At 38.5% G+C, this 13,671-nt stretch overlaps 1 long non-coding RNA gene across 1 annotated transcript; it reads right to left on the minus strand.

Moving 5' to 3' along the window:
- Positions 1 to 1,196: 1,196 nt before the first annotated feature.
- LOC136162729 (uncharacterized) lies at positions 1,197 to 9,650 on the minus strand. Its single transcript, XR_010662167.1, has 3 exons — positions 9,549 to 9,650; positions 4,893 to 4,992; positions 1,197 to 1,553 (listed from the first exon to the last, which is right to left on the minus strand). It is a non-coding gene; the product is annotated as an uncharacterized lncRNA (long non-coding RNA).
- Positions 9,651 to 13,671: the final 4,021 nt, after the last annotated feature.

A 13,671-nucleotide genomic window follows, 5' to 3' on the forward strand; every position in this document is an offset into this window, starting at 1 on the left:
AGATATATTTGAACCCTTGAGGTCCAGACTGAAATGAAAAAAAATGTTACTCTTCCACTTAATGTTTACTTATTTCATCGTAGCAATAACTTGTAGTAGAAGGGAATTACTGTTGCATTTTCTAAAAGACAAAGCTAAAATTCAGAAAGGACACATTGTATAAGTGACATCATACAGTATTTGTCCTTCTGTGTTTAGCTTATTTCACTTAGCATACTGTTCCCAAAGTTCATCTATGTTGTTGCAATAGATTTATTATACACACACACACACACACACACACACACATATGTATCTATTTTAGATACTTCAAGACAGAAGTATCTAAAATAGATTTACAGAAACAAAAAACAGAATGTGGTAGCCACATTTGGGGTGGGGGGAGAGAGATATGGGAAACTGACATCATTTGATTGGTATAAAGTTTCAGCCATACAAAATGAATAAATTCTAGATCTACTGTATCACATTGTGTTTTCAGCTAGCAATACTGTGCTGTACACACACGAACTTATAAGAGAGTAGATCTCTTATCACAATTTAAAAAATAAAACAAAAAACCAGGAATACATCATTTGTCTACATGTCCACAGAACTTGGCTGCAGTGTTGGAGCTCAAGTACCCCCGCTCTGAACTAGAAGTCTTCTCCAAAAGAGACAAGGCTGTAGAGAAATTTTTTCCTTGAAACTTCTTGATTTCCTCATCCCACTTCCATCTGGTTGGCACCAATTCCATTAAAACCTCAGTGTTACATGTAATTCTGAGAAACTTTAAAATAGTAACTAAGATATTAGCTGTTAGGAACTCAAGGAGCATCAATAATTTAAGGGCGTGCTTTAAGATATCCAAAACTTTATTGTTCAAAGGTATCAAAACTGGAAAGATGCTGAACAAGGTATTTTACTCAAGTTCTAAAATCATACCATAGATGTAACAGAAAGAGCATGGGAACCATATTTTTGCCCATCTTCATGTTTGAATTGAGGTTCATTCATCTTTAGAAGGAAACAATTTTGCCTCTTCTTTTATGAAAAAACCATGATGATTTTGTTTCTTCTCCAATGTCAACTTTTGTGAGGCAAAACTGTCTGACACTTTGAAGAAGCCAATTTGCAAAGTAAAGATATTTTCATAAAAAAGAGTGGGAAACAGTCAGTTAAGGTTCAAGGAAAACTTTATTTTAACTAGAGTCTCACAGCAGGAATAAAACACTCAAGGGATTTAGGTTCCAAGAAGGGAACCATGCAGGTTTCTCAGACAGAAAAGAAGATTAAACTTAAGAGTTGCTTAGAGATTTTGAATGGGTAATTAGCACCTTTCTTCTCTGTAAGGACAACCAACTGACTTCCTAATCAGCCCAGATATCAGGAAAAAAGATAAAGGCTTTAAAGCATTGGCTCTACTCTTAGAAAATGAAGATTTCCTGTGGAAGTTGGTTCCTAAGGCAGATGGTGGACCAAGTGTCTGCAAGTTCTGTTTTCCCTTGTTAGGGGTATAGTCCAGGAATCTGCATATGTGACAATCATGGCGATTGTTTCCATGTTCCTCACATCTGGAAACAAAGTAGATGACATATTACTCATGCATGCTCAATCGTATTGGGACTCTGCAACCCCATGAACTGTAGTCCGTCAGGTTTCTCTGTTAATAGAAGTCTGGGGGCAAAAATACTGGAGTGGGTTGCCATTTTCTTTTCCAGGGTATCTTCCCAAACCAGAGATCAAACCCACATCTCTTGCATCTCCTGCATTGGCATGCAGATTCTTTACCACTAGCACACCTGGGAAGCCCTTGAAGTGAAGCTGATGCTTCTAGTGAAGTGAAAGTCACTCAGTCATGTCCGGCTCTTTGAGACCCGATGGACAATAGAGTCCATGGAATTCTCCAGGCCAGAATACTGGAGGGAGTAGCCTTTCCCTCCTCCAGGGGATCTTCCCAACCCAGAGATCAAACCCAGGTCTCCTGCATTGCAGGTGAATTCTTTACCAGCTGAACCACAAGCCCAAGAATACTGGAGTAGGTAGCCTATCCCTCTTCCAGTGGATCTTCCCGACCCAGGGATTGAACCCAGATCTCCTGTATTGCAGGTAGATTCTTTACCAACTGAGCTATCGGGGAAGCCCAGGAAGCCCTTAATATAGGCCAGTCTTCCAATAAGAACTCTTGACAATAGAGTCATATTGTTACTAAGGCTGAGGCCCCAGAATCATACCCTTGCCCCTCCCTGGAATGGAAATCAGTTACTGTTGTCTGAATTTCAGGAAGAAAGTTAGTTGCTCAGTAGTGTCCAACTCTTTGTGACCCCATGTACTGTAGCCCATCAGGCTCCTCTGTCCATGGGATTTCCCAGGCAAGAATACTGGAGTGGGTTGTCATTTCCTTCTCCAGGGGATCTTCATAACCCAGACATGGAACCCATGTCTCCCACATTGGCAGGCGGGTTCTTTACTTCTGAGCTGCAAGAGCAAGCTACAAAGAGAAAAAAACAAGAACTGGTTAGAATCAGCTGGGCCAAAGATGGGAGAAGATTTGACATCCAGTGGACCTTGAGCATCATTATGTGCCCATTATAATCCATTAGCTAAATGACACATCCACCGGCCCAGGACAGTTGACAGTTGCCATGACAGCTACCAGAAAAGCCATACAAAGAATGAGAATAAGAGTTGCATCAGTTCTGAGTTCAAACCACACCCCTGTTCTCAGATGACGCATGAATATCACTCCCACTCTTTCCAAATCCCTCCCTTTAACCTTAAACCTCTGTTAGATTTGGGGTCTCCACCTGAATTGGGTTGAGAAGTTGATCTGAGAATTAGGATCAGGCTTCTCCTTTCTCTGGCCATTGACTAAAATTTGTGGGTTTGGCTCCAATTTCAGCATCAGTTTTGTTATTGGCTGCAGGAATGTATAATTGAATCACTTTGATGTACAGCAGAAATTAACAGACTAATATGTGTCCATCAAGGCAGCAAGACAGTGGGCATATCCCCAACAGAAGAATGGCGCTCACTCACATCCTACTGCATGGGATTTGCTTCTCTTTTGCTCTGTGTAATTGTGTCTTTTTCTAAATTTATTGAAGAATCATAATTTCCAGAAATGCAACAAGATCATATATAAAAAGTAGTTACATGGCGATACAGTAAAAATTAACTTATAATGAAGTACCACTTACATCCTTCAGAATGGAAATATTTACAGCCACTACAATATTTATTTTTGTTGTGAGTGTAGAGAAAATAGTACTTTAACACATGCTGGTATAAATACATATTGCCGCATCTTTTCTTATTCAGCAATTTTAACCACATTCCTTGAAATGTATCTTATAGAAACCAAAAGATCAATAAGTAAATATCTATGTACAAAGGACTTTCCTGCATTTTTATCCATGTAGAAATGTATAAGGAAAAATGCCCATCATACAAATTGAGGTACGTTAACACCAGGAAATAAAGCCAATAGAAATGGATTAGAATTATTTCTGTTTACTGTGATGAGTATTTATTAGATACTGAGAAAAGCAAGATGGAGAAAAATGTGTAGAATATAAATTCAGGTTTATGCATTTTTGCATATATACATACAGATATATAATATACATTAGGACTTCCGTGGTGGCTCAGTGGCAAAGAATCCTCCTGCCAAGCAAGAGAAGCAAAATTCAACCATGTGTCAGGAAGATCCCCTGGAAAAGAAAATGGCAACCTACCACAGTATTCTTGCCTGGGAAAAACCCATGGACAGAGGAGCCTGGTGGTCTACAGTGCATGGGGTTTCAAAGGATTGGACATACAAGAGTATAGTGTAATGGGCTTCCCTGGGGGCTCAGATGGTAAAGAATCTGCCTGCAATGTGGGAGACCTGAGTTTGATCCCTGGGTCAGGAAGATCCCCTGGAGAAGGGTATGCCAAGCCACTCCATCATTCTTGCCTGGAGAATTCCATGGACAGAGGAACCTGGTGGGCTATAGTCCATGGGGTTGCAAAGAGCCAGACAGGATTGAGCGACTAACACACACCACACACACATATAGTGTAATGTGTGTGTGTGTGTGTATCACAATCTGGAAAATAATTGAGGAAATTACAGGATGGGGAACTTAGATGCATTTTTTGCAATTATTTTTATAAGCAATAACAAAAACCTCATTTTGGGTATTTGACAAGGCACTCGTGACTGAAGGGTTTATGTGTTCAAGCAGAATGTTATCGATATTATTGAGTTGTGTCTCTTGATGAATTGACCTCATTTATCTCTATGACAGAGCAAAGAGATTTCTTTCACTTGGACAAACATTAAGGCATTGTTGGGTATTGTCAAACTCAATAAGTCAGTGGTAATTTCAGGGGAAAAAGTATTTATTTTCATTGAATCCTAGCATAGGACTTAAAGAAAAAAAGGACTACAGCATAAGAAATTAATTGCCTCAACCTTTCCATCTTCAGTTTTGCTTAATTTAACACTTCAGTGAACTTCCCAGTGGTAGCATTCTGCTTCAGACATCTCTAACCCCTTTTAGGTCATTTACAGTTTTCACTAAATACCACAAATTAAGGAGTTCATTATGGGTCACGATATATTATTTCTACAACCATAGAGATGGATCTGATACTCACTTATCACGAAATCTATCAAGTAAAAATTGTTTCCCCAGAGTTATTAAACACAATGGCATTTTAAAAGTGGCTCTACATGCACTGATGTCTTTTAGCCAAAAAGTTTCAGACAGAAATGAATGATCTCCTACGGCAGTGAGGGTGTGTGCCTTCACCTGTCAATTCTACCCACTTTCCAATTATTCTAGCAGGCCTGCAAGCTCTCCCTCGGGAAAGGACCTGTCTGACTTTCACCCTAACCCCTCCTCGACAGAAGTTCTTCACTCAACTGCAGAAATCCTCCCAAGGTGAAACATGTCATGGAGTCTTCCAGTCCCAGATGTAGATTTCAGAAGCATATTTCCTCAGATTTGGATAGAGGACATTTAACTAAAGGGGAAAAAAAAAAAGTCTTAAATCAATTGGAGCCAGAAATGCGTCGCCGGTTGAGGAAAAGAGGTCAAATATTGATGAAAACTCCAAATGTTGGTTTCCCTTGTAACTTTGATCTTTCCTTCCATCCTTCTTTCCTTCTTTCTTTCCTTCCTTCCCCCTTTCCTTCCTTCCTCCATCCCACCTGCCTCCTTCCTTCCCTTCTGACATTTAACAAGCATGGGTGCCAGATTCTAAACTAGTTATTGAATATACTATTTATATTACTGCTATAACAAATTGCCACAAGCTTAGTAGCTAAAAATATTATTTTTTTCCTTTACAGTGGTAGAACTCAGGCATCTAGACTGAGGCATAAACAGCTAAGTCAAGGTGTCAGCAGGGCTGTGCTCCCTTGGGTGGCTCCAGGGGAGAATCGGTTCCCCGTTGCCCCTTCCAGCCTCTGATGACGGCTGACATTCCTGGGCTTGTCGATGTGTCACTCCAGACCCTGCCTCACTTGTCACACTGCTTTTTGTTCTGTGTCAATTTTCCCTCTGTCTCTCTCTCTCACAAGGATATTTGGGATTGTGTTTAGAGCCCACCCTAATAATTCTGAATAATATTCCAATCTCAAGGTCCTTAATTTAATAGCATCCACCAAGTCCTTTTTGCCATAGAAGGTAATTTTTGTAGGTTTTAGGAATTAGGATCTGATTGTGTTTGAGGGCCAATATTCAGCTTACCATACTGGAGATACGTGAAACACAGACCATGCACCTGTCCTCTGGAAAGCCCAGGTGAGAACAGTGTAAACAGATTACCAATATCTTAGAATGCATAAAGTTAGACATAGACTCTGAAAGCATACTATTTTCCTGCTAGAAAACAATTAGAGTTAACTGCTTTCCAATTACTAAATTCAACATTAGTCTGAATAAGGATCAATGCTGGCTTAGTACATGAATTCAAAATCAAAATTCACTGCAGACAGAGAAGTCTTTCATGCCTGTGGTGGGCTGGATAATGAACCCCAAAGATATCCAGGTCCCAGTTCCTGCAGCCCGTGTCTGTTGCTTTATATGGTAATGAAGACATTGCAGCTGCTATTAAACAAAGGATTTTGAAATGGGGATATTGTCCTAGATTATCCAAGTGGACCCTGTATATAATCATAAGTGTCTTACAACAGAGAGGCAGAGGGGGATCTGAAAACAGATGAGAAGACGAAATGATGATGAAACAAAGAAATATTTGAAGGTATAAAGCTGCTGGCTCTGAATGTGGAGTAAAAAGGGGATGGTCATGAACCAAGGACCACTAGGAAAACAGCTCTAGAAGCTGGACAAGGCGAGGAAAGGGGTTCTTTCCTGGACCCTGTGGAGGGTGTACAGTCCTGTGTACACCTTTGCTTGAGCCCAGGGAAACTGACTTTAGTCTCCCAACTTCTAGAACTGAAAGTGAATACATGTCTGATGTTTTAAGCCACCAAATTTTTGTCAACTTATTAAAGCTACCATAGGAAATGAATATGGCTTCCTTGGTGGCTCAGTGGTAAAGAATCCACCTGCAGTGCAAGAGATGCAGGAGACTTGGTTTTGATCCCTGGGTCAGGAAGATTCTCTAGAAAAGGAAATGGTGACCCACTCCAGTATTCTTACCTGGAAAATCCCATGGATAGAGGAGCCTGGAGGGCTATGATGCATGGGGTTACAAAGAGTTGGACAGAATTTAGTGACTAAACAATAGAAAATCAATGTCGTGTTTATAGGCTCTGAATGTTTTCTGCAACTCAAGGTAGCAGAGCTTGGTCTGAGAGATTGGAGTACCAGAGTGGCCACTTACTAACCAGGAACCGCAGGCAACTGCCTGCACTGTGACCCATGACCCACTTTCATGTTCTAACATAATCTACCTACCTAAAAGTAATCTATATTTAAGCTCTTAAACATAATAAACATCTAAATATCCACTCTTGCATTGCAGGCCGATTCTTCACCAACTGAGCTATCAGGAGGGCTGCAAACATCCACTCAGGAAATATAAAATTATGACAATAACATTGATATGATGCACATAATCCTGGTTCAGATTCTGGACTAGAAAGAGGACAAGAGAGAGTCTGTCCAGAGTAGAGTACATCACCTCATCATTGACCTTTTTCTAGGTCATAATCCAGTTTAGAACACATTTTGCATTAGCTTGTTATATCTTGTTAGAGTCTTTTAATCCAGAACAGGTCCTCTGATTGTTTTTGTTGTTGTTGTTGTTGTTATTTTGTTTTATTTTATTAGTTGGAGGCCAATTACTTCACAACATTTCAGTGGGTTTTGTCATACATTGACACGAATCAGCCATAGAGTTACACGTATTCCCCATCCCGATCACCCCTCCCACCTCCCTCTCCACCCGATTCCTCTGGGTCCTCCCAGTGCACCAGGCCCGAGCACTTGTCTCATGCATGTCACCTGGGCTGGTGATCTGTTTCACCATAGATAATACACATGCTGTTCTTTTGAAACATCCCACCCTCACCTTCTCCCACAGAGTTCAAAAGTCTGCTCTGTACTTCTGTGTCTCTTTTTCTGTTTTGCATATAGGGTTATCATTACCATCTTTCTAAATTCCACATATATGTGTTAGTATGCTGTAATGGTCTTTATCTTTCTGGATTACTTCACTCTGTATAATGGGCTCCAGTTTCATCCATCTCATTAGAACTGATTCAAATGAATTCTTTTTAATGGCTGAGTAATATTCCATGGTGTATATGTACCACAGCTTCCTTATCCATTCATCTGCTGATGGGCATCTAGGTTGCTTCCATGTCCTGGCTATTATAAACAGTGCTGCGATGAACATTGGGGTGCACGTGTCTCTTTCAGATCTGGTTTCCTCGGTGTGTATGCCCAGAAGTGGTATTGCTGGGTCATATGGCAGTTGTTGTTTTTAATTGTTTGGCATCTTTAAAGAGTACTGCCCAGTTTTGTGCTATATCTCTCAGATCAGGTTGATCTGATGTTTCCTCAGGATGGCTCTTAGGTTATGCAATTTTTGGCAGGAATCTCACAGAAACAACACTTTGTCCTTCTCAGCTCACCTTATCAGAATGTACATGTTGTCAGTTTATCCTATTTAGGGAATTGTGTGAATAGTGTATGGGAATTCTTTGCAATTTCGTGTGTCTAGGCTTCCCAGATGGCACAGTGGTAAAATATCCACCTGTCAATGCAGGAGACTCAGGAGATACGGGTTCGGTCTCTTGGTGGAAGAAGATCCCCTGGACGAGGAAATAGCAACCCTCTCCAGGATTTGTACCTGGAAAATCCCATGGGCAGAGGAGCCTGGCAGTCTACAGTTCAAGGAGTTGCAAAGAGTCGGACACTCCTGAGCATGCACACAATGGAAAAATATGCTTAGATGAAAAAAATTCAAAATTAAAAATCCCGACACTTCAGCATTAGGATATCAATTTAAAAAATTGGATAGCTTTAAATGTCTAATGTATTATTGAAGCAAAAGTTGAAGCAGTTAATGCCCCTCTAAAATGGCCTACATATTAGCATCGTAAAACCTTGGATATAGAAACAGTGGAGATGCTTCAGGACCACAGCATGATGGCTAAGAATCAGGAATCCATCAGATCAGACATGCTAATTTGATCTCTGCCATTTAGTTGCACTCTGATCCTGACCAATACATAATAATAATGTTAATGATAATGACAATGGTGATTAGTCAATTTATTGAGAATTACCATACTCTAGGTATTGTTTTGACAGATTTAATTATTCTTAATTCTTGCAACAACATGTGAAATTTATATTATTATTATTCCCACTTTTAGATTAGAAAACTGTAGCCTAGAGAAGCCAAGTCTGAAGCTAAGCCTTTTCCTCAGTATCTGTCCCTCAGTATCCAACAGGTAGGAAGTATTAAAGCCAAGTTCAGACTTATTCTGCATCAAGATCCATGCCTATTACCACTTTATTACACTTCTCCCCTAAAATTGCTAATCACAGTTTTCTTATATGGAAAATAGAGATGATAATCACATCTGTGTTATAATTACCTGTGATTTAGTAAAAGGAAACATTTAAACTTATGCCTCATGATAGGCATATATAGAAATCAGTCTTATTATCTCATCCTGATTATTGTACTTTGACTTTACTGGTGGGACAAAAACAGGTTCAGAGAATTTAAGTAATTGCCCACACTAATATCGTGAGGAAAAGTAGGTTAAAACCTTAAACCACTGACTCATCTATGCTTCATCATATATGACCTCTCTTGAAAAATGATTATTATACTAAAATCAGGGGGCAGATGCTATCATAATGATGTATATACATTCAGTTCAGTTCAGTTGCTCAGTCATGTCTGACTCTGCGACCCCATGGACTGCAGCATGCCAGGCTTCCCTGTCCATCACCACCTCCCGGAACTTTCTCAAAGTCATGTCCATCGAGTCGGTGATGCTATCCAACCATCTCACCCTCTGTTTTCCCCCTCTCCTCCCACCTTCAATCTTTCCTAGCATCAGGGTTGGTATAAGTTAAAGACATAATTACCTGTAAGTTCATTAGAGATCACTCAGCAGCCAGTTACTGAAGAGGCACTAGTAGGAATTTGATTCCAGGAGCGGATTCAGAGCAATTACGGTCAGTCTTCCTGCTGGGAGAGAAATGTGCCTTGTTGATCATTCACCAACCACCCACTCTCCAGGGAGCTCTGACTTTGCACCCTGTCTTACGAAAGTGGCAACAGTCAGCATCCCATATTCTGGTGAGACACTAGTCACGGTCCAAGATCTAGAAGCAATTGGTGCCCTAACACAAGCCATTTCCATTCCCTGAGCCTCACTTGCCTTAATGACAAAATGAGGAAGTCAGAAGAACTTTTTGGAGAAATTCTAATACCCTCACAGCTTAATTTTAGATATTCTGGAATGCTTGATTATTAATTTTCCCATTAGTTTGACTTTTTAGGGAAGGCATTTTAGATATCAATCAACTAATAATTAATCTTGTGCTTCCTACAGTGTTAAATATTCATGTATTTCATAAATTAGCGTTTTGAATGGAAAGTCTAGGATTTTTAAACACGGTTTCCTTGTGCTTACTTGTCATTTGGCTGATTTATTGCATTGTGCACACTCAGTCTCTGTCTGTCTGCTTGCTAAAAAGTCCATGTCATCTGCAGATTCTCAAGTGACCTTGCATTGACCTTGTTTACCATAAAGTGCAAGTATGCTCATAGAAACTCTCTGTGCTCTTAAAGTACTTATTAACTTTCCAGAAGAGCATAAGAAGTTCACATCAGTGTTCAGTAAAGTGCTGTTGTTTTTTTATTTTTGATTGTTTTTATATGCCTAGGTATTCTAAAGACCTCAGGAAGAAAGCATTTGCTGTGAATTTCCACCATATGCCATACATTTTAACAAGATGAAAAAAAGAAGCCTGCATAGAACTGAGTAACAAGAATATGTGACTTGCTCTTATCCTGAATAGTATGTTTCCAGTCTTATTAGCTTGAAATGTAATACTACCAAGATCCCAAATACACTGAACTATTGATGACATTTTAATGCAATTGTTCTATTGTTCTATTATTCTTCAACAAATAGCTCAGTAAACAGTTCAAACAACTCCTCTTTAGTATGTATTTAAACTTGAGTTTTATTCTAAGAAATTTTCTGTTGAAAAGCTCAACTGAGATAAATTTTTTTCTATACATTAAATTCTTGCTTTATTTTTATTTTTTAATTTAATACTGTTCCCATACAAATATTATATTAGTTGCAGGTACACAATATAGTGATTCAACACATCGACATTATGAATTGATCACCATGACAAGTCTAACAACAATCTGACACCATGCAAAATTATTGCAATATTATTGACTCTATCCCTAATCTGTATTTACATCTCTGTGACTGTTATAACTTGTACTTCTTAATGAAAAGTGAAAATTAGTCACTCAATCATGTCTGACTCTTTGCGACCCCATGGACTGTAGCCTACCAGACTCCTCTACCCGTGAATTCTCCAGGCAAAAATACTGCAGTGGGTTGCCATTCCCTTCTACAGGGGATCTTCCCAACCCAGGGATAGACCCAGGTTTCCTGATTGCAAGCAGATTCTCTACCATCTGAGCCACCAGGAAACTCTCTGTACTTCTTAATACTCCTTATTTTGATTATTCTTACACCACACTCTCCTCTGGCAACCGTCAGCTCTTTATATGTGGATAAGTCTGTTCCTGTTTTTTTGTTCATTTGTATCATTTTTTAGATTCCATATACCAGTGAAATTATATGGTATTTGTCTTCCTATGTTTGACTTACTTCATTTAGCATAATACTCTAGAGATGTTACCATGTTGCTCCAAAAGGGCAAGATTTTGTTATTTTTATGACTGAGTAAAATTACATTGTATAGAATTCCATCACATCATGGTGTATGATGCTTTGATAATAATTTGTTGAGCACCTTTGCATCTCTGTTTATCAGTGACATTGGCCTGTGGTTTTATTTTCAGGATATCTTTGTCTGGTTTTGTAATCAGTGATGCTGGCCTCAGAGTTCATTCAAAAATATTCCTTCTTCTGCAATTTTTTTGAATAATTAGAGAAGGATACATGTTAATTCTTTAAATATTCACAGAATTCACCTATGAAGCCATTCAGTCTTGGACTTTAGTTTGTTGGGAAGTTTTTATTACTGATTCAATTTTTTATTGGTAGTTGGTCTATTCATTTTCTGTTTCTTCTTGATTCAGTCTTGAGAGATGGTTCATGTCTAGGAATTTGTTCATTTCTTCCATGTTTTCCATTTTACTGTCATTTATTGTTTATAATAATCTCTTATGATCCTTTGTGTTTCTGTAGTGTCAGCTGTAACTTCTCTTTCATTTCTGATTTTATTTGCACCCTCTTTTTTTTTAATGTGTCTGACTAAGGGCTTATCAATTTTGTTTATCTTTTTAGAGACTTAGCTCTATATTTCATTGATCTTAAAAAATTTTTTAGTCTCTATTTATTTCTGTCCTGATGTTTATTTCCTTTTTTCTTTAAGATCTCTTGGTTTTGTTTGTTCTTTTTCTAGTTCCTTTGGATGTAAAAGTTATGTTATTTATTTGAGACATTTCTTATTTCCTGAGGCTGTTTCCCCTATAAACTTTGCTTTTTAAAAAGAGCTTTTGCTATATTTTATAGATTTAGGATCATTGTTTCCATTTTCTACTGTGTCCAGGTGTTTTTTTTAAATTGTCTTTTCTTTTTCTGTTCACCTTTTTCTTGCTTTACTACTATGTCTTCCAGATCACTGATCAATCTTTCTGCATCCTCTAATATGCTATGATTCCCTCTCATGTGTTTTCATTTCAATTATTGTAGTCTTCAGTTATGATTGGCTCTTTTTCATATTTGTATCTCCTTGTTGATGTTCTCGATGACTTTCATTCATTTTATCCTGATTTCAGTCATCTTTATGACTATTTCTTTGAACTCTTTATATGGTAAATTGCCTATTTCTATTTATTTATTTTTTTGTTCTTTTCTGGGTTTTTGTGCTATTTTCATTTGGGAAGTATTCCTTTGTCTCTTCATTTTGCCCAACTTTCCCCTTGTTTCTACCTGTTGTGTGTATCAGCCACATCTTCCAGTCTTCAAAGACCTATAGAGAAAGTATCCTGTGGGGCCCAGTGGTACAACCCTTTCTGGCCACTCCAGATACTTAAACCGGGGGTCACCCAGGTACTCCAGGAATATTCCTGGTGTGGACTGAGTGCACTCTCCTGTTGTAATTGAGCTGCAATTTCTGCAGGTTTATTAGTGAGTGGTGTTGGTCCCCAGTGTGATCCTCTTGCTTTCTTTAATGAATATGTTTATTGATATTTTAATTTAATGCAATTTATGAATTGGGGCCTAGTCAATATGAAAATTTCCAAGTGTTGTGTTTTTATTTGGTGGATATAAATACTCGTTTTTATACCAAGAATTGCCGATATCATGTTCCACGCATAGAGCATTCTATTAGATCTAGGCATTGGGGAGAGCAAGGGATGGGCTCAGAACACACAGCAATTTTGTGACCAATTTGCTGTCATCCAGTAGGAGAGAAAAGCTGCATGTAAATTAATTGAATGCTAGGTAGTATAACTTGGGAGGTTCACGGAGTATTTTGCGAGTTTAAATAGAGATCAAACTGTTTCTGCTTGGCAGACAGGAAAAGCTTTGCATGTGAACAAACAATTGAATCGGGCTTTGGAAAATACAGCAGAAAAACTTAGAAAAACTCAAGGTAAGGACAGGGATGATAGATGGCTTAAGTTTAACTGAAGTGTTTAACTGAAACACTTTTCTGTACACTTAAAACTAATACAACATTGCAAAATCAACTATCCCCAGTATAAAATAAATTAAATTTAGAAAATAGGTCTAAAGATAGATCCTAGGCAGTGGATGGGGAAGGTTAAATACATACATGATAGGCAGTACTCAGGAACCAAATGATTAGAAAGAATATAGACTAACCCCAAATTTTATTCTCACCCCTGAAACTGTGCTTGGTATTATCCAATTGGAAATATTTATTTGACAGAAAAGGGAGAACAGTATATGTAGAAGCAGATAGGATGGGCATGATGTATGATTCAGGCTACCCTGTATTTTCCCATAGAGAAAACTTC

This window comes from Muntiacus reevesi, chromosome 3 (genome assembly GCF_963930625.1).
Source record: "Muntiacus reevesi chromosome 3, mMunRee1.1, whole genome shotgun sequence".
Taxonomy (NCBI): domain Eukaryota; kingdom Metazoa; phylum Chordata; class Mammalia; order Artiodactyla; family Cervidae; genus Muntiacus; species Muntiacus reevesi.